The 17,432-nt window shown below is 41.5% G+C and overlaps 1 protein-coding gene across 5 annotated transcripts in view; it reads left to right on the top strand.

Annotated features, from left to right (window-relative positions):
* GAPVD1 (GTPase activating protein and VPS9 domains 1) overlaps positions 1-17,432 on the top strand; it is a 96,750-nt gene that overhangs the window by 20,142 nt on the left and 59,176 nt on the right. The window contains exon 2 of one of the 5 annotated variants that reach the window (XM_060200149.1): positions 4,486-4,563. The exons of the other annotated variants lie outside the window; for them this stretch is intronic. The gene's annotated coding sequence lies outside the window, so the exon portion shown is untranslated. The remainder of the gene's footprint in view (positions 1-4,485; positions 4,564-17,432) is intronic. 5 annotated transcript variants of the gene reach the window in all.

Genomic DNA, 17,432 nt, shown 5'->3' on the forward strand with positions numbered 1-17,432 from the left:
ATTATTTCAGATAAAGCTTATTGGAAAATTGGTGGTGGGACCAGGTGATGGTGCACCTGGTTAAGCACACACACTACAGTGCACAAGGACCCAGGTTCAAGCTCCTGGTCCCCACCTGCAGGGGGAAAGCTTCACAAGTGGTGAAGTAGAGCTGCAGGTGTCTCTCTGTCTCTCTCCTTCTCTGCCTCCCCCCCAATTTCTTTGTCTCTATTCAATAATAAATAAATAAAATAAAAAGTTCAGTATGTTATATAGAAAAAGAAAATTAGTGGTTATTTATTCAGCTAAATTTTATTTATCACTAAAGAAGATTTATTTATTAATGAGAGAACCAGAGCACCATATATATATATATATATATATGTGTGTGTGTGTGTGTGTGTGTGTGTATACACACACACACACACACACACACACACACACACACACACACAGAGACAGGAGGAGAGGGGGGAGGCAGACAGACACACTGGGGGAGGGAGAGAGAGAAAGTGAAAGAGACCACAGCACTGAAGCTTCCTTCAATGTTATGGAGACTGGGCTTGAACCTGGGCTTCAAACATGGCAAAGCAGCACACTACCCAAGGGAGCTATTACACCGACCCCAGAACATCCTCTTAGCATATGTGGTACCAGGGATCAAACTTGAGACCTTATGCATGCAAGTCTGGTGTTCTGCTCACTGTCAACATTCTGAACCACTTAGCTAAAGTTTAGTTACTTTTCATTATTATTACTATTATTCTTTATGTGGTGCTTTGAGTGATACTGCTGAGTAAGCTTCTCTTCTTAAAAATATTCATTTAAGTGTGGTCTAGGAGGTGGTGCAGTGATAAAGCTTTGAACTCTCAAGCATGAGGTCCCAAGTTTGATCCCTGCCAGCACATGTGCCAGAGTGATGTCTGGTTCTTTTTCTCTCCTCCTATCTTTCTTTCTCATAAATAAATAAAATTTTTGAAAAAAAATTCATTTAGGGGAGTCAGGTGGTAGCACAGTGGGTTAAGCACAGGTGGCGCAAAGCACAGCGACTGGCGTAAGGATCCTGGTTCGAACCCTGCGCTCCCCACCTGCAGGGGAGTCGCTTCACAAGCAGGTCTGCAGGTGTCTTTCCTTCTCTCCCCATCTCTGTCTTCCCCTCCTCTCTCCATTTCTCTCTGTTCTATCCAACAATGACAACATCAATAACAACAACAATAAAACAACAAGGGCAACAAAAGGGAATAAATATTTAAAAGAAAAAAAAATTCATTTATGAGGAACGTGAGAGAACCAGAGCATGGTTCTTGATCTTGAGCTTGAGAGTCTCAGTACTTTATGTACTGCATACTACCTGGTTTATAAGATACTTATCTCTTTTTTTAATATTTATTTATTTACTTATCCCCCCCTTTTAAAATAATTTATTTATTTATTCATGAGAAACACAGGAAAAGAGAAAGAAAGAACCAGACATCACTCTGGTACATGTGCTGCCAGGGATTGAACTCAGGATGTCATGGCTGAGACTCCAATGCTTTATCCACTGCGCCACCTCCCAGACCACTTATTCCCTTTTTGTTGCCCTTGTTTTATTGTTGTAGTTATTATTGTTGTTGTTGTTGGATAGGACAGAGAGAGGGAGGGGAAGACAGAGAGGAGGAGAGAAAGATAGACACCTGTAGACCTGCTTCACCGCTTATGAATGGACTCCCCTGCAGGTGGGGAGCCGGGGGCTCAAACCAGGATCCTTACTCCAGTCCTTGTGCTTTGTTCCACGTGCGTTACCATGCGACTCCCCAGATACTCATCTCTTATATGGATTAGTTAGACCCCTGAAAAGTGTTAGGTAATTAAAGCAGATCTTTAAATTAAAATTATTTTATCCGTAAAACACAGAAAATTGCATTGGATTAGGCCATTAAAATAGCATTTATGTCCCTTCTCTCCCCCTCCCTTATTCTACTTAAATAGCATATACATAATGTGAGAAAAATACACATAAAGTAATTTTTTAAAAATTACTGTGTCCATAGGAGATAGTGTACTTAGGTGCTGGGCATATACTTTGCCAGGTACTGTACCCCAGATTTGAGCTCTGAAACCACATGGAAGGAACCTCTGCACCAGAGGGTATGGTGTCTTTCTTTTTCTGTCTTTCTATCAGAATGAAAAAGCCGCTCAGAACAGTGAAATTGTGCATCATAAGGCTCAGGTTCTTCAAATAGTAATAATAATCATAAATCATAAAATTTTACAATAAAGTTAATGTTTGCAGCAAGTACTGATTGGGACTTGCTGTACTTTAATTAAAAGGAGAGATCTGCAAGTGTTAGAGAAGTGTTGAAGACAAGCTGGCACCTTGCTTCAGTTTTCTTCATGATGTAAATGGAAGGGCTGAAAGAGACTTGAAAATGGAGTAAATTTCTCACTTAGTGATTCAGTGTTATTTGGTGTCATAAGGGAGAGAGGGATGTTCTCTGTTGGCAGGAGCAGTTCCATAGAACTTCAGAGAGATTTGGGGTCTTGACTTTAAAGGATAAATCTGTGCTAACTTGAAAATAAGAACAGTATGAACCTCCAAATGGTATGGAGACTCCTTTAAAAAATAAAAACAAAAATGGGGATCAGGAGGTAACTCACCAAATAGAGCAGTTTTTTTTTTTTTTTTTTTTTGCATCTCCAGGGTTATTGCTGGGGCTTTGTGCCTGCTCCATGAATCCACTGCTCCTGGAAGCCATTTTGCCCCCTTTTATTGCCCTTGTTGTTTTATTGTTGTTGTGGTTATTATTATTGTTGTCACTGTTGTTGGATAGGAGAGAAATGGAGAGAGGAGGGGAAGACAGAGAGGGGGAGAGAAAGATACCTGCAGACCTGCTTCACCACCTTTGAAGCGACTTCCCTGCAGGTGGGGAGCCAGGGGCTCGAACCAGGATCCTTATGCCAGTCCTTGCATTTTGCGCCACGTGTGCTTAACCCACTGCGCTACCGCCCAACTCCCATAGAGCAATATTTTGTTGTACATGAGGCTCTTGGTTTAATCCCTGGAACCACTTCAGAGAAGCCTGAGCAGCACTGGGGGCGGTTCCATGCATGGCTGAGTGCTGGCTGTTGTGTTGTTTTTCTCTCTACTCCCACCCACCTTCTTAGGTCCACCAAAAAAAAGAATAAGGAATGTTGAAGCCAAGCAGCTCCACTCAGTAGTGTTGCACACGTGTGAAGTCCTGGTTTCATTCCCTGACGCCTCTTAAGAAAACATGGAATACCATAAGATCTTGCAGTTCTACTATAAGACATTTATCTGAAGGATATGAAAACACTAATTTGAACGAATATATATTCACCTTTGTTCATAACAACACTACTCACAATAGCCAAATTATGGAATCAGTCTCAATGCTCATCAACAGACAATTGGGTATGCAAGCTATAGGATATATGCCATTCAAAAAAAAAAAAAAGACAAAATAGATGGAACTCAAGGTGCTTGTTCTTAAGTGAGTTGAGGAAGCGAAAGATGATTAGTGGGTAGTTCTCCTTGTGTGGAACAAACTTGCGAAAACTAATAATAACAAAACTAATTCTTGAGCCCTATGAAAACTGGGAACAGGGAAAGTTGAGTGTAGGGGATCTGTAGAGGGCTATCTGGTACACTGGCACTTTGGTGGTGGTGGATGTCATGCGTCTTATAGACCTATAGATGTGAAAGTTTATTCCTAAAATTTTATACTATAAACCCATAGTAAATAAAAAAAAATTAAAAATAAATGAGAAAATCCTGATAAAAAAATTCTGATAGAGAAGGAGAGAAGGAGCAGCCCTGTTTTGACATTTCCTTGAAGCTGGGAAAAGGGGGTCGAATTTGTGTGCAACCATATGCACCACCACCCAATCCCTATTACCCTCCCTCCCTTCCTTCCTTTCTCCCTCCCTCCCTCTCTCTCTTTCTCTCTCTCTCTCTCTCTTTCTTTCTTTCAATTTTATTTATTTATGAGAAAGATAGGGGGGAGAGAGAGAGAGAACCATACATGCTGCCAGGGACCGAACTCAGGACCTCATGCTTGAGAGTCCAATGCTTTATCCAGTGCGCCACCTCCCGGACCACTGTTTTTTTTAATTTCGTAAGCAGCCTTGTGCTTTACTACTAGTAGTCATACAAAATCCTTCCCGTCACCTTTTTAAATAAACTTTACACTTATTTATTATTATTTTATCATTTTTAACCAGAGCACTGCTCAGCTCTGGCTTATGGTAGTATGGGGATTGAACCTGGGACTTTGGAGCCTCAGACATTAGAGAGGCGTAACCATTACACTATCTCCCCTGCCCCATATTTATTATTTTTATTAGAGCACTGTTAAAGTCTGGTTTAGGTGGTGTGGGGGGATTGAACCTGGGACTTTGAAGTCCCAGGCATGAAAGTCTTTTTACCTAACCATTATGCTATCTTCCCCATCTCTATATTTTCAAAAAGACTCTAGGCTGACTTTTTCATTCTCTTTGCTTTAGAGAGATAAACTGCTGTCCCCAGTGCTGTGGCACTTCTCTGTGGAGCTGGGGCTTGGACTCCAGCACACACCCTTCTTGGTAAGCTATCAGTCAGCCCCAAACTAGCTTTACTTTTTTCTTCTTTCCCTCTCTTCCTTCCCTTCTCCTTTCTCCTTTATTTTTGTTTGTTTTGTTGTTGTTGTTTTTAATTTCTCTCTCTCTCTCTCTCTCTGTCTCCTTCCTCCCACTCCATGGAGACAGAGAAAAATAGAGGAGTGAGAGGGAGAACACCAGAGACACCTGTAGCACTGCTTTTCACTGCTCTTGAAGCTTCTCTCTGCAGGTGGGGACCTGGAGCACAGTAATGTGTAAGCCTCACCAGGTGCATCACCTCTTAGAGAAGTAAGAATATCACTCTGTCACTTGCAGTAGTGGCAATCAGATTGGGTGTTTCAGGGATGCAGGTCCTGTGCTCTGTCAGCTGTGTTGTTTTCCCAACCTTTTAAATATTTTCATGGGAAAAATCATTTTGGTTAGTTCCGTCATGTGGTAGAAATGAAGTCTGTCTCATTGTGTTCTAGTGTATTGGTAAAATTTGCCATCTTTTAATTGGCAAAAGTAATGGTGATCCACACTGTGCAGTCACTTATACTCTGCAGCCACCCCACAGGAATTGTACATGTGTGAAATAGATAATGGCATTATCCCAACATTGAAGATGAGGACTTAAAAACTTGAGTGAAATCACTAGTCATAGATGATGTTGATAATAGGTTTCAGAACTTCATGATGCCTCAGATCTTCTGACTCTGGTTTTAGTATTTTTTTGCTGTATTATTGAAGTAGTTCTGTTAGTAATAAAGGGATCCTGGTGTATGATAATAGAAAAGGCCCTAAATTGGGGGTGAAATTATTTTGCAGAAACCTGTCATGGGGAGATGAGAAATTGTACCCAGGTGTCAACAACTGTACCATAAACCATTAACTCCCAATAACATCATATAAAAAAGATAAAGTGTCAAGTGATCTTATCTCTTACAAAATTACCCCTGGATTCATTATATTAATAGAAAATATTAGTTTGTTTACTTGAACTCTAGCTATTATTTAGAGTTAGAATTATTTGATACATCATTCCTTTAAGAAAATTCCTTTTTAAATTAAATATTTTATTTATTTATTAATGAGAAAGATAGGAAAAGAGAGAGAAAAAAACATCATTCTGGTACATGTGCTGCCAGGGACTGAATTCACGACCTCATGCTTGAGAATCCAGTGCTTTATCCACTGCACCACCTCCCAGACCACCCTCTAAGAAAATTTCATCAGAGAAGATATGAAATATGATTCTCACTTCTTAAAGTGAAAAACTGCAAGTGGTATAGCCCCTTCACAACATTAGAATCCTCTTGAATCACAGAAAGTCATTCATGCAGAGTTGCTAACATTTGGTGTATATGTCTCCTTTTTGGAACTATTGACACATTATTATTATTATTAGTGATTTAATCTTGATTTACAAGATAAAATGTCACTCACCCAGTTCAGCAAAACTAAAGTTATTTTCTTTAGTTTTCTAAAGATATTTTCATGACATTTCAACATAAATACTCACTTTTTAAAATAGATAAATCAAATTTAACAAGAATTTATTAAATGTCTGCTTTGAGTAAGTTGAAATATAAAAATAAACTTTTATGCTCATGCAAATGAGAAGCAACACTCCCCAAATTGCGGGTTGTCCCTGGGCCTCCACCTCCCTGGCCACTGGCGGCAAAGACCAGGCAACCCCTGAGAGTCCTAGGGGGCCCCTGGTGATGAGGATGACGTGCACGGAGAGGAAAGAAGCACACAACCAGCTCTGGGAGAAGCCTCATGGACAACTCATTTATTGGGGACACAAGCAGATAGTATACCCAAGGTTCAGAGAGAAGGTTGAGGTAATCATTAAGTCATACACACAATACAGAGTTAAATCTTGCTCTGTCAGGTGTTTGATCTTAGCTGGGAAGTTACCATACAGGATCTGGTCATGGGCTCACAAAGGTAGGCCTTTTACTCTAAGGGTGGATTACAAGCACCTCTGGGCAGTGCGGGGGGTGGGGGTGGGGGGGTTGGAAGAGGGGCAATTAAACAAAGCCAGGATATTTGCGGTGGTTATAGGTTGGCCATACACAGTATTTATGGCCTAGTTCAAAGGGACTGGGGGAGCATGTACAGGAAGGTACCCCATCCAGAAAAGCCCATCCATCATAAGTTCATGAGGTCAGGAGGACCTGTCTAATGTCCCCCCGTAGGAAGGGGAGGATTCAGGGTCAACCTGCTCAGACTCTCATGGAAATAATGGCTTGGACTTCCCAGACAGTGGGCCCTTTCCCCACACCAAATAGTATAATTCCACACCATTCCCACCACCAGAGTTCTGTGTCCTCATTCCCTCCATTCAAAACTGCAGTGGTTCTCCCAAGGTCACAGATATGGGTCTACTATTATTTCTTTTCTTTTACTTAAAAAAATTTATTTAGGGGGGGTTGGGCGGTGGCGCAGTGGGTTAAGCGCATGTGGCACAAAGCGCAAGGACCGGTGTAGGGATCCCGGTTTGAGCCCCCGGCTCCCCACCTGCCGGGGAGTCACTTCACAGGCGGTGAAGCAGGTCTGCAGGTGTCTATCTTTCTCTCCCCCTCTCTGTCTTCCCCATCTCTCTCCATTTCTCTCTGTCCTATCCAACAACAATGACATCAATAACAACAATAATAACTACAACAACAATAAAAAACAAGGGCAACAAAAGGGAAAATAAATAAAATTAAAAAAAATTCCCTTTTGTTGCCCTTGTTTTATTGTTGTAGTTATTATTGTTGTTGTTATTGATGTCATTGCTCTTGGAAAGGACAGAGAGAAATGGAGAGAGGAGGGGAAGACAGAGAAGGGGAGAGAAAGAGAGACACCTGCAGACCTGCTTCACCGCCTGTGAAATGACTCCCCTGCAGGTGGGGAGCTGGGGGCTCGGACCGGGATCCTTACGTAGGTCCTTGCACTTTGCACCATGTGCTCTTAACCCAGTGTGCTACTGCCTGACTTCCTGGTTAACTATTATTTCTATAACTATCTGCACCCCCCCCCCTCTGTCTCTTTCTTCCCTTTAACCAGAGCACTAATCAGCTCTGGTTTATGGTGGTGCAGGGGATTGAACCTGGGACTTGGAGCCTTAGGCATGAGAGTCTCTGTATAACTGTTATGCTATCTACCTCTTTTCTGTAACTATATAGCTATCTATACATACTTTTTTAAAAAAAATTTTATTTATGTATTCCCTTTTGTTGCCCTTGTTGTTTTATTGTTGTTGTAGTTATTGTTGTTGTTGGATAGGACAGAGAGAAATGGAGAGAGGAGGGGAAGACAGAGGGGGAGAGAAAGATAGACCCCTGCAGACTTGCTTCACTCCCTTTGAAGCGACCCCCCTGCAGGTGGGGAGCCGGGGGCTCGAACTGAAATCCTTAGACACTGGTCCTTTTGCTTTGCGCCACGTGCGCTTAACCCTCTGCGCTACCACCCGACTCTCTTACATATTTTTACCCATTTTTTTCCCCTATGGTCTTACCCTCTTTTCCTTTCTAAGTCACACCTACACCTATTATTACTTCCGAATGTCCTTCCTTTTTTCTATTTATTTATTCATTTATCAGAGACAGAAATTGAGAGGGGAGGGGAGATAGATAGGAGAGACAGAGAGACACCTGCAGCCCTGCTTTACCATTTATGAAGTTTTCCCTCTGCAGGTGGGGACCAGTGGCTTGAACCTGGGTCCTTGAGCACTATAATCTGAGCTTTTAACTAGGTGAACCACTGCCTGGCCCGTCCTTTCCTTTTTCCCTCTTCTCTCCCTGGGTCCTGATGGAATTGGGTTTCAGAGCCCTCTAGTCATCTTCCCTTAACATTTCTCCCCCTTTGGGAGTAGGAACCAAAATTCTTTATGGGGTTTAGAAGGTGGGAGTTGTAGTTTCTGTAATTACTTCTCTGCTGGACCTGGGTGTTGACAGGTTGATCCATACTCCCAGCCTATTTTTAAAAAATTTTATTTATTTTCCCTTTTATTGCCTTTATTGTCTTTTTATTGTTGCTGTAGTTGTTGTTATTGATGTCGTTGTTGTTGGATAGGACAGAGAAATGGAGAGAGGAGGGAAAGACAGAGGGGGAGAGAAAGACACCTGCAGACCTGCTGCACCGCCTGTGAAGTGACTTCCCTGCAGGTGGGGAGCCAGGGGCTTGAACCGGGATCCTTAAGCCAGTCCTTGTGCTTCATGCCACATGCACTTAACCCACTGTGCTACTGCCCCACTCCTTCCCAGCCTATTTCTATCTTTCTCTAGTGGAGTATGGCTCTGGAGAGGTGAGGTTTCAGGATACATTGTTGAGGGCATCTGCCCAGAGGTCAGGATGGAATCATAGTAGCATTTGTAGCTTGCTGTCTGAAAGTTAGTAAGATAGGAGTCAGGACAAAATGTTTTTCATTTCTTTTTTTTTTTTAATTATATTTACTTATTATTGCATAGAGACAGAGAAATTGAGAAGAGAGGGAGAGAGACAGAGAGACACCTGCAGCACTGCTTTACTACTCGTGAAGCTTTCCACGGTAAACCGGGGTCCTCGTGCACGGTAATGTGTATGTGCTTGACCAGGTGAACCACTGCCTGGCCCCAGACAAAATGTTTAATAAATAGGAGCCAGAAAGCAGGAATAGAACAGGTGAAAATGCCTGCAGACCTGCTTCACCACTCGTAGAGTCCCCTCTGCAAATGGGGAGTGGGGGCCCCAAACTGGGTCCTTGCACATGGTCATATGCATTAACTAACTGGCTGTTCCACTGCCCTACCCTGCCTTCTGTGTCTTTTTAATGTTGTTTACCTTGAGTTTATTAAAAAATTCTTTAAAAAAAAGGTGAAAATAGGGATTTTTTAGGGGTAGGTAGAATAATGGTTATGCAGAGACTCTCTTGTGTGAGGCTCCAAAATCCCAGGTTCAGTCCCCTGCATCACCATAAGCTAGAGCTGAGCAGTGCTCTGGTAAAAATAAATAAATGAATAAGGAGCTGGGTGGTGGTGCACCTGGTTAAGTACACATATTATTATGTACAAGGACCCAGGTTCAGTCCCCCAGTCCCCCACCTATACGGGGAAAGCTTCTTAAGTGGTGAAGCAGTGTTGCTGGTGTCTGTCTGCCTTTTTTTTGGACACTTTTTTCAATTTTATTTTTATTAGCAATTCAATATTGATTTACAAGATTACATGTCAACAGGGGTTCCCTACCAGAGTTCTGAATCCCAAGTCCTTTCATTGCAAACCACTGCGGTTCTCCCAAGGATGCAGATATGGGTTAATTTCATCTCTACAACTTTCTGTCTACATTTGTACTTCTCCTTTTACATTTGTACTGTCTACATCTGTATTTGCCCTCTTATTCTTCTAGGTTCAATCCTTTCTTCCACTCCAACTCCCCCAAACTCCATTATGACATCCAAATCTCTCTTTTTCATCCCCCTCTTTGGGACCTGATGGAACTGGAGTTCAGAACCCTCTTATAATCCTCCTCCTATCACTTCTCTGCCGCTTGGGAGTATGGATCAAATTTGTTTTTGGGGTGCAGAAGGTAGGAGTTCTGGTTTCTGTAATTGTTTCTCTGCTGGAATTGGGCGTTGGCAGGTTGATCCCTAGCTGTTAGCATGTTTGTTTCTGCTTCTCAATTTCCCTCTGTTATATCAGGTAAAATAAAGTTTTATTTTTTATTTTTATTTTTTAAGATTTTTATTTATTCATGAGAAAGAAGAGGAGAGAAAGAACCAGACATCACTCTGGTACATGTGCTGCTGGCGATTGAACTGGGGACCTCACACTTGAGAGTCCAGTGCTTTATCCACAGTACCATCTCCCGGATCAGTAAAATAAAGTTTAAAAAATAAAATAAAAAAGAAGCTAGGAAGTCTATTTTAGGTATGTTCCTAGGGGTCCACGACTAGTAATTTTTTTTCCTGAGCTTGATTTTTACCATGGAGGTAGACTAAAAATTTGGGAAGATGGTGTTACAGTTGAGAATAGGACTAGAAAGCTGAATTAATGCAAAGAGTAGATCCCAGACTTGAAGAAAATATATAAATACAGCTGTTTATCATATCAGTCTGACCTAGGGCCCATGTATATTCATATTTAGCACAGGAGCCTATATAACCTCTGAGTCCCTTTCAGCCTGAGCTCATTGGTCATAACTGGGAATATTCTAGGCTGCACTCATTTAAGGACCAGTCTTCCTCAAGAGGCACAGCAGAGTCACCCAGCCTCCCTTTGGAAAGTGGAGCAGTCCCTACCATTGCTACTTTATAGTAAGAGCAAGGTCCTAGAGAGGCCCTCAAAAGGGCTTATGGTGACATTCTTGGTGGAAGTGACCAGTGATGGTGGAGAGAAGAGTCTATTAGAGGTTAGGCCCATTGTATCTATGGGGGAATCCTAGGATTCCCTGACTAGGACCCTAGGTGATGGGGGACCTGGTAGTAGCCATAAAGGCCATCGTTAAATGAGCAAGTTTTTTTTTTTTTTTTTTTTTTGCACTTTCCCAGTTTTGTTATCCCTTCCTTATCTGATGAGTTTAGACTTTCTCTAAGCTGTTAACGTGTTGTCATTTGTTGTATCCAAACCAGTTTATGGGGTCTGCCCTCAAGTTGGGGAGGAAATACACCTCAGATTTTAGTGGGATCTAAGTTAACCTCAAGTTTTACTGCATTTACTTGATTGACGATTCTAGTAAAGGTTGTCATAGGGACATAATTGTCCTTTAGATGACATATACTTTTTGCCAGTTTATCTCTTGGCCAGTTGTATACAGTGTTGCTTCTAAAGACCATCAAAGGGTGACAGTAATGCTGATGTTGTCAGAAGAGATTAGGAGATATATCTTACTTTTTTTTGTGTAGTTAATTGAGTAGATAAAGTGATTTAGGGAAGTGAAGTAAGGGGTAGGAGTGGAGGATGTCTAGGCTTACATAATAAATATTTGAATAGAAAATATAGGGTAAGGTTAGCTAGCATAATGGTTATGCAAAGAGACTTTCATGCCTGAGGCTCCAAAGTCCCAGATTCAATCCCCTGCATCATTGTAAACCAGTCCTGAGAAGTGCTCTGGCAAAAAATAAAATAAAATAAAATAAAATAAAATAAAATAAAATGAAATGAAATAAAAAGAAAATTTATGGAGCCTTCTTTAGGCCATTCTACTAGATTGCTGAGCTTAGTAGGTCTAAGTCTAATCATAGAGGACTATTGAGCACTTTTGACTTTGAGACATATAGTTGCCCCTATCATAAGAAAACGTGTAAGCTTGTATCCAGTTAGGCCCTACTTTATATGCAGAATTTGTAACTTTGTTAGCGTTCTTGTCATCTGAAGTGTCATTTTTTATTTACTATTATTTATTTATTACTGAATAGAGACAGGGAGACATTTTTAACTGATGCATTTTACCCTATTAGGTTGTGCTTCCTTTCCACGATCTGCATTAGAGTAGGAGTGCTTACTTATCAGGAGTTGGCAAACTTTTCTTTTTCTTTTTTTTCTTTTAATTTCTTCATTGGGGGATTAATGTTTTATATTCAACAGTAAATACAATACTTTGTATATGCACAATCTTTTTCTTTCTTTCTTTTCTTTTTTTTACCAGAGCACTGCTCAGTCTGGCTTATTGTGGTGCTGGGGATTGAACCTGGGACCTTTGATGCCTCAAGCATGAAAATCCTTTTGCCTCATTCTTTTTTTTTTAAAAAAGTATTTATTTATTTATTTATTTATTTATTTATTTATTTATTATTGGATAGAGACAGAGAGAAATTGAGAGTGAAGGGGGGAGATAGAGAAGGAGAGGGACAGAGAGACAGCTGCAGCCCTGCTTCACCACTTGTGAAGCTTTCCCCTTGCAGGTGGGGACCAAGGGGTTGAACCTGGGCCCTTGCACACTGTAATGTGTGCACTCAACCAGGTGCACCACCACCTGGATCCCTGAAAATCCTTTTGCATAACCACTTATGCTATCTCCTCAGCCCAGAAGTTGGCAAACTTTTACTGTAATGGGTCATCTAGTAAATGTTTTAGGCTTTGTGAGTTGACGAACTTTTGACAACTGTTCGGCTCTGCCATTGTAGCATAAAAGCAATCACAGGGAATAAATTAACAAGTGGGCATGAAAAAAGTTCTAATACAACTTCACTTAAACAGTTGGGTAGCAGACTCACAGACTGTAGGCTGCCAGCCCTTACAACACACAAGTATGAATGGATGCAGAAATGCAGAGCATTTCATAACTTCAACTACAATTTCTGTACTAGATTCTCAGTGATGTATTTATAACACAGGTGGGAAACTTTAACTGTTTTAACATGTATGGTTATAATTTTATTTCATTTTATTATATATATATATTTATTATTGGATGGAGACAGAGAAATTGAGAGGGTAGGGGAAGACAGAGAGGGAAAGAGACTGAGACACCTGTAGTCATTCTTCACCACTCATGATATATTTATTTATTATTGGGTGGAGATATAGAAATTGAGAGACAGAGAGACACCTGCAGCACTGCTTCATTTTTTTTTACTTCATTCTTATTTATTTATTAATATTTTTTTATTTATTCCCTTTTGTAGCCCCTTTTGTTTTATTGTTGTAGAAGAAGAAGTTATTGATGTCATTGTTGTTGGATAGGACAGAGAGAAATGGAGAGAGGAGGGAGAGACAGAGAGGGGGAGAGAAAGACACCTGCAGACCTGCTTCACCGCTTATGAAGTGATTCCCCTGCAGGTGGGGAGCCGGGGCTTGAACCAGGACCCTTATGCTGGTCCTTGTGCTTTGCACCACCTGCACTTAAGCTGCTGAGCTACAGACCGACTCCCGTACTTCATCATTCTTAAAGCGTTCCCTCTACAGGTGAGGACCAGGGGCTTGAACCTGGTTCCTTGCACACTATAATATGTGCACTTAACTAGGTGCGCCACCACATGGTCCCCCGTGGCTATAATTTTATTTTATAGGAATTAGAGTATAGTGATACTGAATTTAATATTATGGACTTTCAAATAGTCTCACTTTGAAGAAAGACTTGGATGGGTGGTGGGAGTGGTGTACAGACACCTGCCATGAGGAGAGGTTTTACCCAAAAGTTACAATGTATGAGGACATGGGTTCAAGCCCCTGGCACTCACCTGCAGAAGACAAGCTTCATGTGTGGTGGATCAAGATACATGTGTCTCTTTCTCCCCCTCTCGTGCCCTATTTCTCTCTGCCTCTGTCTTTAAAAACAAACAAACAAACAAATAAATGCTACTGGGAGTGTTGGATTTGTTGTGTAGGCACTGTGCCCCAGTGATTACTCTGGTGAAAAAAAATAAAGGAAGAACATGGCCTAGGAGTTCTGATCTTTTGTCCTTATTGAATAGAAATAAAACACAGGGTAAATTAGGGAATGGTGATCCTGGTAGATGGTGGAGTTGGTTGTCAGGATCGAAGGTAGAAAATTTTCTGCAGCTTCAATTTGATTCCTACTTTTGGAAGCATAGAGAATTAATTAATCAAGGGTTGATCTAAATTGATTACATGTTTTCTCTTAACTTATTTATTTTATTTTTTTTCTTATTCTTTATCATTCTGGGAGTATGGACCAAAGATCTTTATGGAGTACATAAGGGGGGAGGTCTGGCTTCTGTAATTGCTTCTCTGCTAGACATGGGCATTGACAGGTTGATCCATACTCCCAGCCTGTTTCTATTTTTCAGCTTTTTAAAAAAATATTTATTTATTATTGTTGTTATTGATGTCATTGTTGTTGGATAGGACAGAGAAATGGAGAGAGGAGGGGAAGACGGGGGAGAGAAAAATAGACCATCTGCAGATCTGCTTCACTGCTTATGAAGCGACTCCCTTGCAGGTGGGGAGCTGGGGGCTCGAACTGGGATCCTTATGCCAGTCCTCGTGCTTTGTGCCACTTGCATTTAACCCACTATGCTACCACCTGACTCCCTTAACTTTTTTTTTAAACTTTATTTATTTGACGGAATAGAGAGAAATTGAGAGGCAGGGGAGACAGAGAAGGAGAGGGACAGAGAGACACCTGCTTCATCACTTGTGAATCTTTCCCCTTGCATGTGGGGAACAGGGGCTAGAACCTGAGTTCTTGTGCATCATAATATGTGCACTTAACCAGGTGAACCACCACTGGCCACTTCTCTTATTTATTTATTTATGAATGAAAGGAGACATTAACAAAACCGTAGGATAGGAGGGGTGCAACTCCACACAGTTCCCACCACCCAATCTCCATATCCCATCCCCTCCCCTGATATCTTTCCCATTCTCTATCCTTCTGGGAGCATGGACCCAGGGTCATTGTGGGTTGCAGAAGGTGGAAAGTCTGGCTTCTGTATCTGTAATTGCTTCCCCGCTGAACATGGGCGTTGACTGGTCGATCCATACTCCCAGTTGTCTCTCTCTTTCCCTAGTAGGGTGGGTCTCTGGGGAAGCGGAGCTCCAGGACACATTGGTGGGGTCATCAGTCCAGGGAAGTCTGGTCGGCATCATGCTGGCATCTGGAACCTGGTGGCTGAAAAGAGTTAACATACAAAGCCAAACAAATTGTTGAACAATCATGGATCTAAAGGCTGGAATAGTGCAGATGAAGTGTTGGGGGGGGGGGGTACTCACTGCAGACTCTTGTGTACTTCTGCTTTCAGGTATATATTTTGCCCTGGTTTATGGATACCTGTGAACATATGCTCTATCTCAGGGGACCTGGTTTATATCTAGGTTTGGGGACTTTACTAGGAAGTGGACCACCTGGAATGGAATTAGAGAATACTATGAAAGGAAAGGTCTCACCTGAGTGATGAAGCTGAAGGATTGTCATTCCACACCTGAAGTCTCTGGACACAGTCTGAAGTGAAGCATGCTGGGGTGGCACTCGTTGTGTTGATTAGGTTGCGATCGGCGGATGCAATATTATTTGCTATGAATTGAGAGAAGCATGCAGGAAAGTGGGCCCTGCCCTAAGGTTCCAGGACTGGGGGAAATAAAGGCTCTATACTGGAAATGTGAGGTTTCTGTTGTCTTAGGGTTCATGAAGACAATGGATGGTTATTGTTATCATCACATTGTTTGGTAATTGGGTTAACTTTGAAAAGTCCCTTTGTTAGCATTTGCTGTATAATACCCAGCATCTTGTATATAGCTGTGCCACCGGTTGCTTCTGTTCTACCTGGTCTAGACTTTTGAGAGAGTCGGCATATCAAAGACTCAGCCTATGTATTAAAAAGACTCAGTCTGTGTTTTGAAAAGTTAGAGATACAATCAAATTGTCCCCTCTCATATTAATTAACTAGTGATTTATATGACTACACTTTAATAGTGTACATAAACACCATTCCCACCACCAAAAGACTGTGTCCCATCCCACCCACGACCCACGCCCCGAAGCTGAATGTCCATCCTCCCCCTCACCACAGGGTTTTTACTTTGATGCCCTACTCTCCCTTCTCTTAACTTCTATAGGTGATTTATTGATAGTATATTCTGGCAATTTAAGGAGGCCATTACTGGCTTTTAAAAAGAATTCAGGAGGGATTGGAGAAGTTTGTACTGAAATGATGCTTTGGAAATACTACTCTGTCACTAGAATAAACTAGAGAAGAAACCTTTGATAGGGAAGTTTGTCAATTGCTGAATTTAGTTATTTGCAGAGGAATTAGAAAGAGAAAAACAGGTGAGTGCACCTTGGCTCACACTGCTGTGGAAAGGATGAGTTCTTTGACATTAGGAGTGTGTATATGTCATTACGGAGGATGTGAAAATGTGGAATAATTGCTGGTTTTGGGGGTGGGGATTACTAGGTTCTGTTTTGGAGATTTTGAATCTTGGGTGATTGGACTCTTTCCCCTTTCGTTATAGTTGTAGTTGACTTGCACTTGGCTTCACAGCTGACTTTGCTTTATGAAGACAGGCTGCATCGTCTCTCCTCCTGCCCTTTTTTGTATTGTATCATTAGTGGCTGTATAGAGAAGACTTCCTTTTTTAAAAATTAAAAAAAAATCTTTATTTATTTAATAGAGACAGCCAGAAATTGAGAGGGAAGGGGAGATAGGGAGAGAGACACCTGCACACTGCTTCACCACTTTCCCCTGTAGGTGGGGGGACTGGGGGCTTGAACCTTGGTCCTTGGCGTATTGTAACATATGCACTCAACCAGGTGTGCCACCACCCGGCTCTGTCTAGAGAAGAATTTCTGAAAGTATTTGTTGAATCAAATTACAGAATATAGTTTTAATTTTTTATTGGTGATTTAATGGTGTTTTATAAGATTATAGGGGTATAGTTCCAAACTGCACCCACCACCAAAGTTATGTGTCCCCTCCCATAATTACCACAAAGGTGGAAGATAGTTATTTATTTATTCATTTTTGTTGCCATTGTTGTTTTATTGTTGTAGTTATTATTGTTATTGATGTCATCGTTGTTGGAGAGAGGAGGGGAAGACAGGGGGGAGAGAAAGACAGACACCTGCAGACCTGTTTCAATGCCTGTGAAGCAACTTCCTTGCAGGTGGGGAGCCGGGGCCTTGAACTGGGATCCTTATGCCAGTCCTTGTGCTTGGCACCACCTGCGCTTAACCCGCTGTGCTACTACACGACTCCCGGAAGATAGTTTTTAATAGCCTGTCCAATTCTCTTTATATGAAGATTGAAATAGTACTAATCTTAATATGTAAATATATTCCTCAAACATAGTAGAGGCCACTAAAAGTTGGTTATTAACAGAACTGGAAATTTAGGTAGGTATTACTATAGTGCTTAGTTGGGAGTAAGGATTGTGTTGGAGTCAAGTAAAACTGAGCAGACTTGAATCTTAGTGTGGCTGTTTACTAGGTGTGGCAACACTTTACTCAGC

The sequence above is a fragment of the Erinaceus europaeus genome, chromosome 10 (genome assembly GCF_950295315.1).
Source record: "Erinaceus europaeus chromosome 10, mEriEur2.1, whole genome shotgun sequence".
NCBI lineage: Eukaryota > Metazoa > Chordata > Mammalia > Eulipotyphla > Erinaceidae > Erinaceus > Erinaceus europaeus.